This window comes from Lactuca virosa, chromosome 8, assembly GCF_052849685.1.
Source record: "Lactuca virosa cultivar CGN04683 chromosome 8, Lactuca_virosa_CGN04683_v6, whole genome shotgun sequence".
Taxonomy (NCBI): Eukaryota; Viridiplantae; Streptophyta; class Magnoliopsida; order Asterales; family Asteraceae; genus Lactuca; species Lactuca virosa.
In genome coordinates this window covers 21,501,605-21,523,309 of record NC_136433.1, presented here as the reverse complement: position 1 = coordinate 21,523,309, position 21,705 = coordinate 21,501,605, and positions in this window count along the sequence as shown.

Below are 21,705 nucleotides of genomic sequence, written 5' to 3'. Positions count from 1 at the left end.
GACAATTTAAAGTTTTTGAAACAAAGGAATGTTTATTGTTTAATTGCTAAACGCTTATATACAAATATTGCTCAGTTTCACTTAAGTTGTGAAATAGGGAAAAAGATTCATAAGATGATCTTACCCTTCCTTGAATTTAAGGAGGATGAGGTAATCGCTGAATGTGAATCCATAATGTCCTTAGAAGAGACATTCATCACTTATAAAATCGGACTGGACAAAATAGAGACCTTCATTGACTCTAAGGAACATAAGTGTATGCTCAAAAATCTTTTAGATGAAAATGATAGGTTAAAAATTAAGTCCGAGACCATTCAATCATTTGGCTCGTCTAACGCCAAATTAATTTCAGAACATAAAATGAATATAGAAAATACGTCTGAATTTGATGAGGAAAGTGAGATGAGCGAAATCTCGGTAGAAGACGTGGTTGATTGTTCTGAGTTTATGAAAAGCGAAACCGAGAAGGAGAAACCCCTCATATCTGAAAACTCGGTTGAATACGCTCGCCTGTCAAAGGACAAGCCATAAAAACTCAAAGAAAAAGCAATGGTTTATCAAAAGGTTCAAATTGTGCCAAATCAGGTATATGATGTTACAGGGGTCACTGCAAAACAAACAGCAAAATTGAAAATCTTGGTCGACAAAGACAATGCTGAAGGGTGCGACAATTATTTCTGGTCAGCCCCTATTGATAACGCAGACGAAACCATCGGCTTATCGGAGCAAACCTCATGGAGGGTAAAAGGTAGATACGTTGCAGAACCCATCAAGAAACCCTCAAGTTCTGACAAACCAAGCACAAGTGGAACAAAAGAGATACCTGAAGAACCAAAGAAAACACCGAATGTTCCTTCCAAGACTGCCTAAACTCAAAAGGAGAAGCCAAAATCAAGCTTCAATATTCACAAATCTCAGAAGGAGTTAGCTGAACAGAAACGCCAAAGAAATCAAAGATACATGAAAAATTCTGAATGAGCAAAAACGTTATTGGCAATCTCAAAACCCCAACTACGTTCCTTCCAAGAAAGAGTCAATTGCCAAAGGATATGGAATGATAACCAACGGAGACTTCTCGATTCGAAAAGTAGCTTATGTGGAAGGGTTGCAGCATAACCTCATCAGTGTATCACAATTAGTTGTGGGAACTGGTTTAAGGTTTCATTCGATGATGAGGGATCAGAAATTATTGAGAAGCAATCTAAAAGGGTTCTGTTGAAGTCTGAACACAAGGGAGAGATGTATCCTTTAAATCTCAACCCAATTCGAGGAAAACCAGCAATATGCCTGCTGTCAAAGGCTAACACTGATGAAAGCTGGTTGTGGCATCGACGCCTATCGCACCTAAACTTCAAAGACATTAATAAGTTGGTGCTTGGTGATCATGTTCGAGGCCTTCCTCTTCTCAAGTTTGATAAGGAACACCTATGTGCAGCGTGTGAGATGGGAAAACAAAGCAGAAAGAGCCATCCTACACGTATCAATACAAAGATTGTTGAAGCTCTTGAACTTCTGCATATTGACTTATGTGGACCTTCAGCTATCAAAAGCTTTGGTGGTAGTAAGTTCATTCTTGTCATAGTAGATGATTTTTCACGCTTAACCTTGTAAGTCCTTAATCTGCTTGTATATCAATCAGATCCGTTTGATGGTGCGGAATCCCAATCAAACGGATGATGTCAGATAAAATAGAAGAGAAGGAGAAGAAGAAGATGATGAATCTTGTATGTATTGATATGAATGAAGATCCGGATACAAGATTCACACACACTAACATACACTCTCTTTTCTCTCACTCTAGAACACCTTCAAATGCACACACTTAAGCTCCTCTATTCTATGTGTTCATCACTCTACTCCTCACCCCTTACACCTATATTTATACATAAGAAACATGGGCTTGGTGAACATGGGCCGTAAATGGGTTTATGGCTGTAAACCTGTTTACGGCCATAAACAGAACCGTAAACACATATACGACCATAAACACCAAGCTGTTTACGGTCCAAGACACAAAAATACATTTTCCTAGAAAAGTAAAGTATAAACCATATTTTTGACCCAACAATCTCCCCCTTGGTTTATAGCTTTCTTTTCTTTTCTTAAATGACCCAACAAGCTCCCCTAAAAAGTAGCTGGCTTTTCTTGTCAATCTTCATTGGGAGCTTGGCCTCAGCTTTTATCTTGGATGACTTCACAGCTTCAAGATGAACATGATGAATCTTCAATAATTGACTTCATCTTGAGCAGTTGGGCATTTCTTCAGAATTTGGCATTGAAAGCACATTGGGTGAGGAGGCTTGACGTACTGATTCTTGAAAGATAGCGCTTTCAGCTTGAGAATCTTCAGAGAGAACATTAGAGAGAACTAATCTTCTGAATCACTTTAGCAGGTTTAAGATAGCAGCGGACTGATTGAGGAGGCTTCAATGCAATCTGTCACCTAATCTTCAAGTGCAACTTCACCTTGCTTCTGGGGTTGAAAGATTGAATGTCGAAAGAATAATCTTCATTTCTTGCTCCTTCGAATGAGAATTCTTCGATGATCACGGATGAAGCCTTGGCTCAGAAATCTTCGACACAAACTCCATGAGTTTCATCTTCACCTGAATTCACTTTTCAAAACAAAACAAAACTAAAAGAAAACTTAGCACACGATATTTTTGGATTTTTCATATTTTCTGAAAAAGAAATAAAACAGAAATAACACTATTTTTGGATTTTTAATTTTTGGATTTTTGTTTGGTTTTCAAAATTTTTAATTCTCCCCTAATATTTAAATTAGAAGAAAACTATGAACAAATTAAACAAAAATAAAATGATATCTAACTTTAAGAGTGATTTGGGATCAAAGTTTTTACACAACCTTTATCCGTTTATCAGTACCTCTCCCTTCATGAATAGATCTGGTCAATCGCGGGTATTGTGATCCACTTAAACACGAGAGATTGTGACAAAATTAGGACATACTATAAGTGACAAGACAATGTGATCCTAAGTTCCTAGATAATATTCCTTAAGGACCATTCAGCTGACGACGACCAAAGATATTGTTGTCCACCTAAATTGAGCAACGAGATCTACAGACAACCTAGTGATTGTTCAATTTTAAATGTACTAGAACGTGTTTCCCGCTTCCTGATATGCTCCAGTAATCAAGGACTTCCAGAATACTCCTTACATCGGGTGAGTAGACAATTATTAAGAGAAAAGATAGATTTAGAATGCATATGCTATACACCCAGGTCAGATCTCTTCCAATCACGCAGAGGGTGAAACATATGACTAACTGAAGTTTTAGAGGGATTGAGAAAAAGAATGGTGCATATACTGTGTACCAGGTCGGATTGTGAGTCACGCAAAGGAGACAATATATGGCTAACAGATAGAAATAATTGCATAGATAGAAGATGCAGAGAAATAGAATTGCATATGTTGCGGTCCAGGTCGGATGTATTTCAATCACGTAGAGGAGGCAACATATGACTAACAGAAAGAAAGCAAGAAAATAATTTCCTACAGACCTACTTTATCAGAATTCCCCAGTCGCCCCATCAATATCGGAATTAAGGACAGAATCTGCACATCGAGGAAAAGTTAATCCACGGTTCCAAGTACAGGTTCTTTAATGTGACCAGTAGATTCCCATATATATCTCCCTGCTCAACCTATCCAAGCGTCGTATTGTCAGGCTAAATGGATCTATCTAGGTCAAGATTTTTCAAGTCTCTAGATTCCTTAAGTTCATTAATGCCTAGTCAAGTCCATTTTAATCTCTCATGCCTACCAGCGCATCGAACACAGAGCCTAGACAATTCAGATTCAGTCCCTTACACATATTCAGATTGTCTGTTATCACATGATTATATCACTTCCCAAAACATCTCCCTCAAACTCATTTCATAAACAACATATTTTTGGATTTTTGGATTTTCTAATTTTTGTTTTGTTTTTATTTCTCCCCCTAAATTTGTGCATAGGAGAGAAACGAAAGTAAATGCAAAAATTTAAACTATCCTAAAACAAAAATTAGTCTTTAAAGCGAATCAGCTTAAGAAAAACTCAGGAGTATAGAGAGGAAAACTCAAACCGTAAGTCACCGATTGAATTTGCATCTAAAAGGTCTGAGAACAGCACGCGTAATCTCTGAACATATCCGAAAATTATTCATGTCATTAAGCACTAACCCCGTTTGTGATCTCTTCCTTTCTTCCTTTCCCGAAAAGGACACATACTCCCAAACAATGTTCTGAGTGTTGTACAGTTGAGAGATGTCTCCTATCATGTGCCAGGAACAGCCACTACCAACAAACCGAAGTCTGATGATATGCCTCCATAGCTGCTCCGACACAGAGCGGGATTAGATGGTCTTTGGAACCCAGTCCATTTTGAAACTAGGTTGACCTTTTTTATCCTTGCACGGTACTCTCTCCCATAACATGTCCTACTTATCACAAACAGAAGATGTAGAAATATTAAAATCGTTAGAATATTTGGGAGAGTAAGCCTTTGGAACCCATTTGTAGTTGGGTTTAACCCATTTCTTTTTTGATCTGATGGGTGGCTCGGTACTTGATTTTGAACTTGATGTCGGCCGTTGAGATGAATTTGATTTTGGCTTCACGGGAGCATCTCTTGGATTTGGCTTCTTCGCCGACATTCCCTTCTTGCCCTTGGGATTCGGATTCTTGGGCTTGTGGGATTGATTCTTTGCCTTCTGTGCGTTCCAGTCGCCATTGTCTGAACGTGACCTTGAGGGGTTTCTTTTGAAGTATCTCCCTCTTGGCGCGTTCTGCCAGCCTTGTGCCTAGTACGAAACATATGTGCGATTAGGACAATTTCGGGCAATGTGACCAGGTGTTCCACAGTGAAAACATGTCTTTTTCTTCACTGTGAAGTTGTTTCTTCCTGCCCCTGGTGGCGTATCTTTGCCTTGTCTCTTGCTTTTCCCACACGCACAGTTGCAGCATGCATTCTGTTTAACTTGATTTGGTGGCCTGTACTTCTCAACAACAGGTTGATCAGAAGCAACTGAGTTCGAAGCAAAAAATTCAGAGCTCAAGGAGATGTTGGTTTGTTCAATGGTTTTCTCCTTGTTCTCATCTTCTGCTACTTTACTATCAGACACACTCTCTTCAGCTGCTTGCTTGGATTGACTTAAGGATTGATCTGCAGGGGAAGTAGAAACGTTAGCATTTTCAACATTAATAAATCCTCCTGAAACAAAACCAGATGGCTTGCCATAAACCATGAATGGTTCGTTGGTAATCTCCTTTTTAGACAAAGGTTGATACTGATATGTATGATTAAAACGAGGAGGTACATTATCGTATCCTAAACCCTTTGATTGATTATGTTTAAATTGCATGCAATGGTCTATCATGTTGGCAACTACTTCGCTTGATACATCAAACTTTTTAAAATCAAAATTTGCAGTTTCAAATTGCCCTTTTAATGTATCAAGCTCAGTAATTAACTCAGCATTCTGTCTTTTGATATAATCATAATGTTCACATTTTTCACTGTAGTCTAGCTAAATTCTCTTAAAGTCCTTTATTTTTGTTTCTAATTCAGCCTTCAGGGGTTTCTGTCCTTTCCTGAGTTGATATCCTTCATATCTGAGGTCCTCAACTTCTCTTTTTAATAAATCATTATGTTCACAAAGAAGTTTAATCGTAGCTTCACATGATTGAGAACATGAAACTTCACATGATTGAGAACATGAAACTTCATTGACCGGAAGGTTTGTGGAACACATTGTTTTTCCACACTTCAAAGCGTCAATTTCTTCAATTATATCAGCAAGACTAAGACGATTGAGATCTTTTGTCTTCTTGATGATAGCCACGTTCTTATCCCATGATTTCGGAAGTGAATTCAACAACTTTTTGTTTATCTCAAATTTAGTCAAGAAAATCCCAGCTATATTCATCTCAGTAGTAAGTGTAGTAAATCGCTTCAACTGAGCTTCCAGGGTTTCTCCAGGGATATAATCGAACATGTTGAAATTTTGTCTTAACATATCCTGATGACTCTCTTTCATGTCCTCAAAAACCATTAAAAGCACAACTAGAAGTCAAACTTAAATTTAAAAATGCCCTTTGACTAAAAAGACTCAAAAGTCAACCTCAAAAGTCAAATTTAAAAAGTCAAACTCAAAAGTCAAACTTGAAAAGTCAAACTTAAAAGTCAAACCGAAAAGCTAAATTTGAAAATTTAAAAGTTAAACAAGAAAGTCAAAGTTTAAAGTCAAAGGTCAAACTTTAAAAGTCAAAGTCAAAATTTTAAGTAAAAAGTCAAAAATAAAAGTCAAAATTTAAAAACTAAAATTTTTGGATGAAAAAGTAATTTAAAAATGAAAGAAATTGATTTTTGGGGTTAAAAGTGTTGAAATGCGAAATTTGGTGCGACTGGGAGTGGTTTTAAGTTAAAATCGAAAGGCTTGTAACAAGTTGCTGGTTGGTTCAACTGGTAAGACGTGTTGCTGATGAACCAGAGGTCGCGGGTTCGATCCCCGGCACCCCCAAATCCGCCTCTGATTTTTTAAATGTGCGAGGCCGAAGACTGCAGCTTGCGAGGACGGGGCGCGTGTGCGAAGCTGCTATGCGAGGCGAAGACCTGGTGCGAGGATGCTGATGCGAAGCTTGCTGCTGCTGAGCCGGCATCCCTAGCCGTTCACCGAGCCGAATTCCGAGCCGAGGCCGCAAACTCCGGCGACCGTACACCGCCGACCGTAAACTCCGGCGACCGTAAACACATTTACGGCCGTAAACTCCGGAAAACCCTAGCCGCCGCTGCCGCTGAAATAAAACCCTTCAAAGACCGTAAACTCAGCTTCAGATCGCGAAAAAAAACGACGTTTTTCACCATTTTTGCTCCAAAACTCGATCAGAAACTCGTTTTTATGAAAAACGCGAAGAACAAACCCCCCCCCCTAATTTTTAGAGATCTATCCAAAAACGCAAGAATCTTTCCAAAATAAGATCAAATCAGCTCCAGATCTGACAAAGATGACTGATACAATCCAAGCTTTGATACCAATTGTAAGTCCCTAATCTGCTTGTGTATCAATCAGATCCGTTTGATGGTGCGGAATCCCAATCAAACGGATGATGTCAGATAAAATAGAAGATAAGAGAAGGAGAAGAAGAAGATGATGAATCTTGTATGTATTGATCACTCTAGAACACCTTCAAATGCACACACTTAAGCTCCTCTATTCTATGTGTTCATCACTCTACTCCTTACCCCTTACACCTATATTTATACATAAGAAACATGGGCTTGGTGAACATGGGCCGTAAATGGGTTTACGGCCGTAAATGGGTTTACGGCCGTAAACCTGTTTACGGCCGTAAACACAACCGTAAACACGTATACGACCGTAAACACCAAGCTGTTTACGGTCCAAGACACAAAAATACATTTTCCTAGAAAAGTAAAGTATAAACCATATTTTTGACCCAACACACCTGGGTTTTCTTTCTTAAACAGAAATCAGACGCAACTCCTAAGTTGAAGACGTTCATCAAGCAAGTGGAAGTGCAGCTGCGAAAGCTGGTGAGGAATATCATAAGCGACAATGGGCTTGAATTCAAGAATAAAGATTTTGAGGACTTTCTGGCTGAAAAGGGGATATCTCACAACTTCTCGGCCCCCTATACACCACAACAGAATGGGATTGTTGAAAGACGAAACCGTTCTTTATGTGAGGCAGCCCGAACCATGCTAAGCTTCGCTTCTCTTCCGCTATACTTCTGGGCTGAAGCAGTTGCAACCGCGTGCTATATTCAGAACCGATCCTTACTCAACAAACGATTCTCCATCACTCCGTATGAAATTCTGAACAATCGAAAGCCCAACGTTAAATTTTTCCACGTGTTCGGTTCAAGGTGCTTCATTTTCAATTCCAAAGAGAACCGAAACAAGTTTGAAGTCAAAGCCGATGAGGGAATTTTTCTTGGCTATTCACTCACTTCAAAGACATACAGAGTTTTGAACAAACGTTCCAAACGTATTGAGGAGACATACTATGTAACCTTTGATGACAACTACATGAAGAAAGTTCAAAGAAGCGAATTGCGTCATGGGCTTAGTATTGTATATCCGGATTGGACCTGTCCATCCATGATTATTATAGGGTTTAGCTATAAATAGTGCATGCATGTATGCCTTAGATACTAACGTGATTATAGTTATTATTGCTTTGTAACCCTAAACACCTCTACAGTCGAAGTTCTTAATCGAGCTCTTCTGAGGTGTTAAAGTTTAATCATTCGACATCAGTTAAACCATTTCTGTGTTCTTCATTACGTCTTTAATTGTTTTTCTGCTTAGAATCTATCGATCCTACTAGAACTTTGTTCTAACACATGGGTTCCTCATCCTCCATGGGACCTTCTTCGGGTTCTTCCTCTGGGTCTTCCAGAATCCAACCCGCATTCCCCTGGTTGGGAAAGTAGGGATCACCTGATAAGTGGAATCCTGCCATTGCGCCTGTACGAGAATAAGGATAAGAAGGATATTGCAAGAACTTTTGGGAAAGAAGTTAGTTATCGCAATTTATAATGTGCTTATTACGGTTTTTGAGTTAAAATACTCCTATAGTATTTTTATGTTTGATCCTCGAAGTTTTTGGTAAGTTGAAGACTTGTTGCTCATCATGATCCTCCTTCGGCATACATTGGTCCTACCTTGGCTAAATATAGTTGATCAGGTTATATTCATCCAAGATCTAACTACATACCCCGAAGCTGAATCATGGTGTTCAACTTGTCTTGATACTTTCATGTTATTGCCATTATGATACTGAATTAGTATGTGCGATTGTGCGAATACTTTTATAAAAAAAATATAAATTTTTATTTTAAAGTATTTTTGAAAAGCTACGTCAGAGAATTTTTGTCCCGTTGTATTTATACTTTGTATATCTTACGTGGTTCGATATACTTAGTTCACTATAAACAAAGCTCTAATACCAATCTGTCACACCCCCAAACCAAAACGGCGGACACGTTCGGGGGCGGAGGGCGTCATGCTCAGTATCATAACCATAGTGAAGAAAGTAAACACAACCATCATAAATATAATTTAAAAGGTTACATCGTTTCAAAAGTACATGTTTCCAAATAAATTACATATGATGTCAAAATATAGCAAAAGAATCTACGCCTTAGCGTCTTGACTTCAGAAATCTTGTGGTTACCTGTTTTACTGATTACCTGAGAATACAAGTTGTTTTGAAAGAGTATCAGCATAAAGCTGGTGAGTTCATAAGAAAATTTATGAATGAAAATGAATGATGTTCCTTTTTGTTTGTTACAAGTTTGTTTCCAGAAAATCCAATATTTTCTAAAGGGTTGTTATAGTCTTAACTTAACCAAGATTTAGTGTATGTAAGTAAATCGTCATACTCGTGTGTGTGTGGTTTTATATTTAAATAAAACTCCTTAAATCCCTGTGAACTATGTGTTTTGTTAATTTCCCATGTGAATTGTTATAACCATACTAAACTCGAAGACCTTGTACTCGACGTTCTTCAGGCGTCGGAATGTTATGACACTTGTCACCCCAGACCTGGCGGTCTAGCTGTTGCAAGCAGCTTTGGTGCGTGTTTGTCAGACCCAATATAGATCTATACACAACTATCACGCTCTCCCTCCAGGAGATTCTGATTATAACTACATAACTTTACTGTGGTACTTAAGAGTACCCTGAAGGAGAATGTCTCACAAATTTATTCATTAACAAGTTCACGTAGTGTGTAATGAAATACTTGTTTTGTAAGTCGATTGAGTTACTGTTTTCTTTGTCAAACGAAGTGCTCAAACTATACCTATTATAGTTTATCAAAAGTGTTGTGTGTTTGAATGAAACCGTGTTATGCATGTCTTTGTATTTCCATAAAATGACATTTAAAATACTAAGTGTAAATCGTACACACCTTGCTCAGCATGTTACAAGGTGTGAATAACTCTTAAACATGTATTTGACAGTTTTACCCTTAAATGTCACTGTTTTAGAATCTTTATAGAAAAATCATCGTAAGTCGAAAACTAAATCCGTAAACTCTGAATAAAGAGTCTACTGTATCCATAAATTTTCCTATAATTTTTGGTGGTCTCAAACCAGGGTGAAAATGTTCATCTTCACAACCTGGTCCGACTTTGATGCTGATTATAACTACAGGACTTTACTGTGGTACTTAAGAGTACCCCGAAGGAGAATGTCTCACAAATTTATTCATTAACAAGTTCTAGTAGTGTGTAATGAAATACTTGTTTTGTAAGTCGATTGAGTTACTTTTTTCTCTGTCAACCGAAGTGCTCAAACTATACCTATTATAGTTTATCAAAAGTGTTGTGTGTTTGAATGAAACGTTGTTATGCATCTCTTTGTATTTCCATAAAATGACATTTAAAATACTAAGTGTAAATCGTACACACCTTGCTCAGCATGTTACAAGTTGTGAATAACTCTTAAACATGTATTTGATAGTTTTACCCTTAACTGTCACTGTTTTAGAATATTTATAGAAAAATCATCGTAAGTCGAAAACTGAATCCGTAAACTCTGAGTAAAGAGTCTACTGTATCCATAAATTTTCCTATAATTTTTGGTGGTCTCAAACCAGGGTGAAAATGTTCATCTTCACAACCTGGTCCGACTTTGATGCTGTAGTGATAGGCAGTTTTGTAAAAATCACCATAAATTATAGAAAAATCGTATGGAGATGTGCAAGTAGTCATTTTAAAGGTATAAAACGGAACTATTGGCATATTAAACAGTTTTGAAAAGTATTAAGTTTAAGTTGGGTAAAACAGTTCGTGAACAGGTCACAACTTTTATGTTGTAAGCTGTCAAATTAAGTTTCAAATATGTTTTGGTGTTTTAACTTGTATTCCCCCCCCCCCCCCCCTGAAAACTAAAGAAAACGGGAAAATGTAAGGGTATGAACTCACCTTGAGTGATTTCTAAAAGAGTGGAAGGTTGAAGTCGAGGAGTATCAAGTCAAGAACACTTAATGAACACGTGGAAGCTTGGATGATCCTAAGAACGATTTTTGGTATTAAGATATGAGTCGATGATCCAAGGGTGTTATGAACTTATGGAATAACACTTGAGTTTAGATGGAATACTTACCAAAAAAGTGAAGTAGTAGCTCAAGAACACTTTCACAAAGTGGTGGGAAGTAGAGAGAAAATGAGGCTCTTTTGGTGTTTTGAGAAGTGTAAGTGTTTGAAATGATCATGTAAGCCAAGAAATCCTCCAGGGATTTCTATATATATTGAAGGTTGCTGGAGCAACTTGTAAGTTTGAAGTGATGTTTGCCTTGGTTTGTGTCATGTGGATAAGGTTGGCTAATGAGAGGATGACACATGGAGGCAAGTGGGCACACTTGACCCACTAGTGGGGTAGAATACTCCTCTTATTATAAAATAATGATTTTTAATTAATAATCCTCGAAAAATAAATAAAATATGAGTTTTGGGGGTTAAAAATGGTAAAAATATGAATTTGGTGAAAAACTCCCGTCAAAAACGGGCTTAGGAGGCGAAAGTAGTCGAAAACCGGACATTATGGACCGAACCTGCGAGGTTCGGCTCTTGGAAGTGCTGAGGACCGAAGTAGGGCAGGAACCGAGAGAAGGGAGTAGGGACCGAAGGTGGGGGTCTCGGTCCGAAATGTGAGGGAGGCGAAATAGGCCGAGCCCTCGGTCTATTTCGGTTGCATCAAGGTTCGGTCCTGCTGAGGCTCGGTCTGAGGAGGGTAGTTCGCTTCTGACAAGTTCGCCTCTAACATCCTCGGTTCCTAAGAGGTTCGGTTCCTAAGAAGGGTTTCGGCCCCAATTAGCTGTTTTTCCATATAACTCACCGTTTCAAGCGGTTTTTGGCCAAGTTAAGGGTCGGGATGACTAAAAAAAGTTGAGAGAGATTTTGAGAGAGATTTTGAGAGAGATTTGGGAGAGATTTCACATACTTGGAGAGATTTGGGAGAGATTTCACATACTTGGAGAGATTTGGGAGAGATTTCACATACTTAGAGAGATTTCACATACTTGGAGAGATTTCACATACTTGGAGAGATTTGGGAGAGATTTCACATACTTGGAGAGATTTCACATACTTGGAGAGATTTGGGAGAGATTTAATCTTAGCCATTATTATCGTATAATCTCGTAATGCAAGGTTCGTGAACCCCGTTATGCTTCGTTTATGATTGTTTTAAGTCCCCGAAAGGGTACTTAGTCGTGTTTTGATGCGTTTAACTTCCTTTTTAGGGTTTTTACATGGCTAAACACATAGATTCATCGAGACACTTGAATTCTTGACATACAAATGCACATTTTTATACATAGAATAACTTTTAGCATACACATACTAATTAAGTTTGACCGGTTTGACTTTGACTTTGTTGGGATTAAAACCCTAATTGTGATTTGATGAACAAGATGCGGAAAATAAGAACAAACACAAATAAAGAAGATACGTCGAATGATCACTCGATTTATTCAAACATGAGAAATAAATTACACTTTCAACATAGAGTAAAGAATCTAACACTACATAAGAAACCTCACAACCTGGCGACTATATTTTGCATCACTCTTAACCCTAATAATGAATAACACATGACTATTTATAGGGAAAAGACAAGTCTTGGGCTTTTAACCTACACTTCATCAAGGGGCCCATTGCCATCATCCATGGAGTGCTTTGAAACCCTACAATCTCCCCCTTAAAGTATGGAATGGATGACAATGCTTTAACTTCCAAAATCTAGCAAATAAAAAGATCCGCAACGAGGAATATATGAAGCAATCCATGAATCTTGATTCTTCAATAGTCTTCAAACACGGGCTCTAGGATATATAAACCAAGCACTGAAGTAATGTCTTTAAACTTCATTTTCGAATGTAATCCCAAAAAAAATCTTCATGAAAACCAAACCCGCCATGAAAAACCCATTTCAGAACAAAGATACCGAATCACTTCTTGTCTTTGAAGAGCTCCCCCTACAAGTCACAATGATCTTCAAATAAGCTAATGATATAAGCCATCAAAAAATATCAGGTAACAACCCAAACTTTAAGATTCGTAACGTCACTTGATCGAGAAAATACTAGAAGTTGGAGATATAACAAGTCCTTAGCAGAGCTCGATAAAGAACTTCCGTTGTAAAGGATACTTCTCTATGAAAGCTTTAGCAGAGCTCGATGAAGAACTTCTACTGTAGAAGCTACCTTCATAATTCTACCACAAGCTTTATCAAAAATCTTCAACTTTGAAAAGTCACAGATCCAATTTCGAATGACCATACCAAATTCTCCCCTGATTTATAATCGAAAACTTGATTATAAAGCCTTCTAATGGTCATGAGAATGATCTTGAATGGATAAAAATTACTATTGTCACACCCCGGCCGTCGGCGGAAACACCGGGCAGTGTAACGTCATTTCTCGTATCAATCAACTTCCTGAAAACACATGCATTTAAAATACGTCAACATAAAGTTGGTGAGTCCACAGGTTTTGACTCCATATAAAAATAATATATTTTCCAAGTTCAAAAGTATAGTTTTGAAAGTATCATTTTGACTCTCAAACATTTAGTATATATATCCTAGGTATAATGGTTTACTTACCGAATAAGTGTTATACCTACACAATCCTTGAACCTAGAGTATAAGTATAAATGTTTGTAATTCCATACAAACTAAGTTGCTACGTATAAATCTTATTTCAATTCTATACGAGTAAAACCGCTACGTATAAATCTATTTCAATTCAATACGAGTAAGTAGGATAGGTATAGTGGTCTACTTAATATACAAGTAATATACCTACAAGATTCTTATACTTAGAGTATAAGTCTTTGGGAAACTTATACTTAACATTCATACTTGTATATCGACAAAGTATAATGCTTCTAAAGTTATGCTACCATGAGTCTGTGGCTACGACTGTATGACTTAGTTTTATACCTTTGGTTATTATTACAAGGATCACACTTTGTAGTAGTAAAAGGATCATACCTTGCGGTAGTACAAGGATCACACCTTGCGGTAGTACAAGGATCACACCTTGCGGTAGTACAAGGATCACAACTTGCGGTAGTTTCTGCACGCTTCATCGACGTCGGAAGGTAGTAAATTTGGCAAGTTCATCACCCGCCAAATATTGGTTGTAGCTAACAACCATGATGGGGTTGTCATGCTCATACGGGATTAACGAATACAGGTCAGAGGACTTTCACTAAGATCCCCAATCTTAGATGATGAATACAGTAACTCAGGTAGACTTTGACGGCGTTCTAAAGTTCTAACAACAAAAGCATTTTCGTGTCTAAAACCCTAAGTTACTAGACTATGCTTTTAAACATTACTCCTAATTTCATAACATTTAGGAAGCATAACAGCTATAACTTGAAGTAAAACTAGGTTTATCTTGACATAAAACCAATAACAACAACAACATATAACATACTAAGTTTTATCTTATCATAAAACTAACAATAACAACAAACTTTATAAATTAACATATAGAACTTACGAATATAGCTTCGGAACTATATCACACACAACATATATATAGAATCCTAAGTATAACTCAAGATCTACATTAGTATACTACTATAAGAATAACATGCTAACAACTTTACGATAGTTGTATATTTTCATATACGAAATAACTATATCCCGGTTATTATAACTATCTATCTTGATACGAATATACTATCATATAGACATAATATTAACTTATATATAATACTTAGCATGCGTTTTCCCCCGAAAACATTAAAAAGTGGGGCCGTGAAACTCACCCTAGTAGCGTGATATATAGAATCTAAGCGGTCAGAGGCTCGTCGTAGTCAGGCTTGGGAAGGAAAACGGCCTTCGGAAACGAGAGAGAAAGAAGAGATTTGGTGTAAGGAATGAAAGGGTCTTGATCGCTTTTTATAGGCTGTTCTAGGCCATTCCACGTCGTGGAATACATATGGCCATGTCGTTGACTTCCATAAGTCACCCCGTAGCTTTAACACGTGTTTTCTAGCCCCTATTAGTGTCCCTGACACGTTTCACGTCAAATAATTAATGTCCACGTCGTGAACCATGGCGGCTAGGGTTTCTGCCACGTGTCATGTCCTTAGACAGCTGCATCTTTGGAAGGTCATAACTTTTGCATACAAACTCCGTTTTTGACGTTCTTTATATCCACGCGTAGGTATTTACGAGCACTACAACTCTATTTTAGACCCCAATATCTAATTCTAAGTCTATTTTAAATTCCTCTTATTATAGATATTAATAGTTTTCGGTTTATCATAACTTCTTCATGCGAAGTCAGATTTAGACGTTCTCTACATTTTTGGAATTGTATGGACGTATAATTTGAGTTGAATCATGAAATTTCATACTTTAACATGAATTACATACGAAGTTTATCAAATTACTAGTTTAACAAAATCACATTACTTGATTGGCATAATCACATGTGATTGTTTATTGACCTGTTTTGACTGGTGTTACATTCTCCCCCCGTTAGAACAATTTCGTCCCGAAATTGATCTTATGGATAGGGTTTTGTTAAATAGTTGGGGGTATTTTTGTTTCATCTGATCTTCACATTCCCAAGTAAATTCAGGTCCTCGTAAAGAGTTCCATCGAACTTTCACTATGGGAATATGACTTTGGTTTAATCGTTTGTTGTATCGATCCATGATTTCGACAGGTTCTTGTACAAAGATGAGTTTGGTATTGACTTGTATCTCGTCGAGAGGTACAAAAAGAGTGTCCTTGAATAGACATCTTTTGAGATTTGACACGTAAAAAAAAACATCGTGTATATTGCTTAGCTCTTGAGGTAACTTGATTTGGTATGCGACAAAACCAATTCTTGCTAGAATTTTAAAAGGTACTATATATCGTGGGTTTAGTTTGCCTCATTTCCCGAATCGAATCACGCCTTTCCAAGGAGAGACCTTCAACATTACTTTATCTCCAACTTGGAATTCTAAAGGCTTACGTCTTACGTCAACATAGCTCTTCTGACGATCACTTGCTGCCTTGACTCAATCCTTAATTTGCACGATCTTTTGAGTTTGTCTTGTGGATTATTTCTGGCTCAGTACATAAGGTATCACCTATATGTTCTCTGGCCAATTGTGTATCTCCAACTTCTCAGTGCAAAAACTACAGCTCCCAATTCAAGGTCATGGGTAGTGTAATTATTCTCATGCACCTTAAGTTATCATGATGCGTAGGCGATAAATTTTCCTCTTTGCATCAACACACATCCCAATCCTTGATTTGATGCGTCGCAGTATACGACTAAATCTTCTGTCCCATCTGGGAGGGATATAATTGGTGCACTACACAACATTTGCTTTAGTTTCTGAAAAGCAGCTTCTTGTTTGACTTCCCAGTTGAACTTCATATCCTTCTGGGTTAGTGTTGTAAACGGCTTGGCTATTTTGGAGAAATTCTCTATGAATCTATGGTAATAGCCAGCAAGTCCTAAGAATTGACGCACTTCTGTTGGCGTCTTTGGTGCTTCCCAATTCTTAATTGCTTCAATCTTGGAGGGTTCGACATGAATCCCTTTGTTACTAACTACATGTAAAAATTTGTACTTCTCTAATCCAAAATTCACATTCGTAGAATTTGGCGTACAACATTTCTTTTCTTAGTAGTTCCAAGATTATTTGCAAGTGTTGACCGTGTTCTTCCTTGGTTCGTGAAAATGTGAATATATCATCGATAAACACTATCACAAATTTATCCAAGTACGGTTTGCAAACACTATTCATGAACATTGTTGGAGCGCTGGTCAATCCAAAGGCTTAACTAGGAACTCATAATGACCATACCGAGTCCTAAATGTTGTTTTCGGAACATCGTCTTCTTTTTTCTAGTTGATGGTATCCTGATCTGAGATCTATCTTGAATCTTCTAAAATCTTCAAGTGTTTTAGTCTATCAAACACCGTATCCAATTTTAGTTTTGCATCGGTCTAACCATAATTAAACATAGGTGATCAGTCTACGTTTAGTTGTGGTTTGGCCCATGTACAATAAAACTCGACTAAGGAGTTTGACCTAAAACATTGTGTTATATTTCTATCGAGGGTTTGGGTTTTCTATATTTTTGGGTTATATACATGTGTTCTCATCGTGGGACTGAGTTCATACATAACTCTATATCTTTGTGTTTGTTGTATTCACGAGTATTATTAATTATTGTTTGTTACTTCAGGATTAGCTGATAAGGCACCGGCCAGTCAGGACAGTCGAAAAAGGCAGGATCATTTTACCATATAGTCGTTCTGAAATCTAGCAACCCAAATCGACATGTCTATCCTTGTCACCGCTCCCGTAAGTATTCCTTCAGTAGTATAATTAATAATACTTTATATTGTAGGCTAAGGGATATACCTAAACCTAACAGAGTAAGCCCTAAACTATAGTCGTGCTTTCCTAAGAAAGTATTAATTCACTATAGTTAATAGCTCTGATACCAATCTGTCACAACCCGGCCGTCCGCGGAAACATCGGGCAGTGTAACGTTATTTCTCGTATCATAGTTATCAACTTCCTGAAAACACATGCATTTAAAATACGTCAACATAAAGTTGGTGAGTCCACAGGTTTTGACTCCATATAAAAATAATATATTTTCCAAGTTCAAAAGTATAGTTTTGAAAGTATCATTATGACTCTCAAACATTTACTATATATATCTTAGGTATAATGGTTTACTTACCGAATAAGTGTTATACCTAAACATTCCTTGAACCTAGAGTATAAGTATAAATGTTTGTAATTCCATACAAACTAAGTTGCTACGTATAAATATTATTTCAATTCTATATGAGTAAAACCGCTACGTATAAATCTATTTCAAGTCTATACGAGTAAGTAGGATAGGTATAGTGGTCTACTTAATATACAAGTAATATACCTACTAGATTCTTATACTTAGAGTATAAGTCTTTGGGAAACTTATACTTAACATTCATACTTGTATATCGACAAAGTATAATGCTTCTAAAGTTATGCTACCATGAGTCTGTGGCTACGACTCTATGACTTAGTTTTATACCTCTGGTTATTATTACAAGGATCACACCTTGTAGTAGTAAAAGGATCACACATTTTGCGGTAGTAAGAGGATCACACCTTGCGGTAGTACAAGGATCACACCTTGCGGTAGTACAAGGATCATACCTTGCCGTAGTACAAGGATCACACCTTGCGGTAGTACAAGGATCACAAGTTGCGGTAGTTTCCGCACGCTTCATCGACGTCAGAAGGTAGTAAATTTGGCAAGTTCATCACCCGCCAAATATTGGTTGTAGCTAACAACCACGGTGGGGTTGTCACGCTCACACGGGATTAACGAATACAGGTCAGAGGACTTTCACTAAGATCCCCAATCTTAGATGATGAATACAGTAGCTCAGGTAGACTTTGACGGCGTTCTATAGTTCTAACAACAAAAGCATTTTCGTGTCTAAAACCCTAAGTTACTAAACTATGCTTTTAAACATTACTCCTAATTTCATAACATTTAGGAAGTATAACAGCTATAACTTGAAGTAAAACTAGGTTTTATCTTGACATAAAACCAATAACAACAACAACATATAACATACTAAGTTTTATCTTATCATAAAACTAACAATAACAACAAACTTTATAAATTAACATATTGAACTTCCGAATATAACTTCGGAACTATATCGCACACAACATATATATAGAATCCTAAGTATAACTCAAGATCTACATTAGTATACTACTATAACCATAACATGCTAACAACTTTACGATAGTTGTATATTTTCAGATACGAAATAACTATATCCCGGTTATTATAACTAGCTATCTTGATACGAATATACTATCATATAGACATAATATTAACTTATATGTAATACTTAGCATGCGTTTTCCCCCGAAAACATTAAAAAGTGTGGCCGTGAAACTCACCCTTGTAGCGTGATCTATAGAATCTAAGCGGTTAGAGGCTCGTCGTAGTCAGGCTCGGGAAGGAAAACGGCCTTCGGAAACGAGAGAGAAAGAAGAGATTTGGTGTAAGGAATGAAAGGGTATTGATCGCTATTTATAGGCTGTTATGGGCCATTCCACGTCGTGGAATACATATGGTTACGTCGTGGACTTCCATGAGTCACCCCGTAGCTTTAACACGTGTTTTCTAGCCCCGATTAGTGTCCCTGACACGTTTCACGTCGTGAAATTAATGTCCATGTCGTGAACCATGGCGGCTAGGGTTTCTTTTATATTTTTGGGTGTAGATGTTTCGTGATCAACAACAGAGATCAGCTTAACAAGTTTGCACCGATGTCTGATGAAGGCATTTTCCTTGGTTATTCCACTAACAAGGTTGCTTATCGAGTGCTCATCAGGCGTACAAGGCTGATCATTGAAAGCTTCGATGTGAAATTTGATGATTCCCACATCCGCAACGCCCCTCCATCCAATGAAACCACTACAATCATGGAAAGCGATATTCCTGCCTCTTCAGGTCCCTTGAATCTAGTTGAAGTCAATTATGACGATATTTTCAATCCTGTTGAAACGGCGAAACTATCCGAAGTTCTTGTGTCACCCGCAGCTCAACAACAACATGCTGATATTTCTGGTCCATCTCTATCTGAAGTAGCATCTCTCAATACTTTCACCTCTCTGGTTGAGGGGGAAAGCTCTACTCCGGATCAAGCACCAACCGTCGAGGTTCCAGTACCTGATGCTGTTCAAAGTCCCACCCGCAGAGAAGCATTACCATCAAACGTATCTTCGGATTCGGATGATGAAATCATAGAAAACATTGACACTAGAACCGATCTAAGGATTATCACTCTCCCATCCGCAGTCCAGGGGGAACCTTCTCAGGTTCCAGAGGAACTCCCATCAACAATCCAGGGGGAACCTCTCCCAACTGTTCAAGAAAACTCCACTCTCGTTCCAACAAACGAAGATGACTCAGCAGGATGTTCTCAAATCCAGGGGGAACTGCCATCCCCAGCCATAGATTCTTCTGATATTCAAGATATTCCCTCCACCGCAGCTGCTGATCATCTGCAGCCCCGTCTACATGTATGGACGAAGGACCACCCACCAGGTCAAATCATCGGCAACCCATCGGCAGGCATCCAAACTCGATCTTCACAGGACCTATCTGACCACTGCCACTACACAGCATTCATGTCCTCGGTAGAGCCCAAAACGATCAAATAAGCATTGCTTGAACCTGACTGGGTAGCTGCAATGCAAGAAGAGCTAGAAGAATTTCAAAGAAACAAAGTTTGGCAGCTCGTTCCGAAGCCACGTGGTCACTCCATTGTTGGCACTAGATGGGTGTTCAAAAACAAGCTGGATGAATCTGGTGCGGTAGTCAGAAACAAGGCAAGGCTAGTTGCAAAGGGGTATAGTCAACTTGAATGCATTGACTATGATTAAACGTATGCTCCGGTAGCATGCATGGAAGCTATCCGGATCTTCCTTGCATACGCATCCCACAAGAACATCAAGGTACACCAAATGGACGTTAAGAGTGCCTTTCTCAATGGGGAACTAAAAGAAGAGGTTTATCTTCAGCAACCTCCAGGTTTTGAAAATGTTGAATTCCCAGACCACTAATATAATCTTGAAAAAGCAGTCTACGGTCTGAAGCAAGCCCCAAGAGCATGGTATGAGACTCTTTCTGAATTCCTCGTCTCATCCGGGTACAAGAGAGGAGTGATTGACCCCACGTTATTTAGAAAAGCAAATGGTGACCACCTTATGCTTTTACAAATATATGTGGATGATATCATCTTCGGTTCGACTGATCAAGGTATGGTGGATGAATTTGCTAAGCTCATGACCAACAAGTTCAAAATGAGCATGAATAGAGAGATCAATTTCTTTCTAGGACTTCAAGTGAAACAAATTCCGCAAGGGATATTCATTCATCAAGAGAAATACACCACTGAACTTTTAAAGAAATATTCTATGGACAACTGTTCTTCTGCTAAGGTCCCCATGGCCTTCGGTTATAAGATCTCTGCTAATCCCGCAGGCGAATCTGTGGATCACAAGACTTATCGAGGTATCATTGGTTCTTTGATGTACCTCACCGCAAGCAGGCCAGACATTGTCTTTGCAACTGGTGTATGTGCAAGATATCAGGCGGACCCAAAAGTGTCACATATGGCCGCAGCCAAACAGATACTATGGTATCTGAAAGGAAGCAAATCTCTTGGTCTATGGTACCCCGCAGGCAATGACTTCAGCCTGCAAGCTTTCACAGATGCGGATCATGCTGGATGCAGATTAGACCGCAAAAGTACTTTAGGAGGATGTCAATTTTTGGGTGGAAGACTTGTCAGGTGGTCTTTAAGGAAACAAAGCTGTGTTTCTCTTTCTACTGCAGAAGCTGAGTATGTGGCCGCAGCCAATTGTTGCTCTCAAGTCCTTTGGATGAAAACTCAACTAATGGACTACGGGTATAGAATGTTGCGAATACCGATCTATTGTGACTCTGAAAGTGCTATTGCTATATCTCACAATCCAATTCAGCACTCCAAGACTAAGCATATTGAACTACGGTATCATTTCATCAAAGACCACATCTTGAAAGGTAACATTGAACTCATCTTTGTCCCTTCTCATGAAGAGATTGCTGATGTGTTCACAAAAGCGC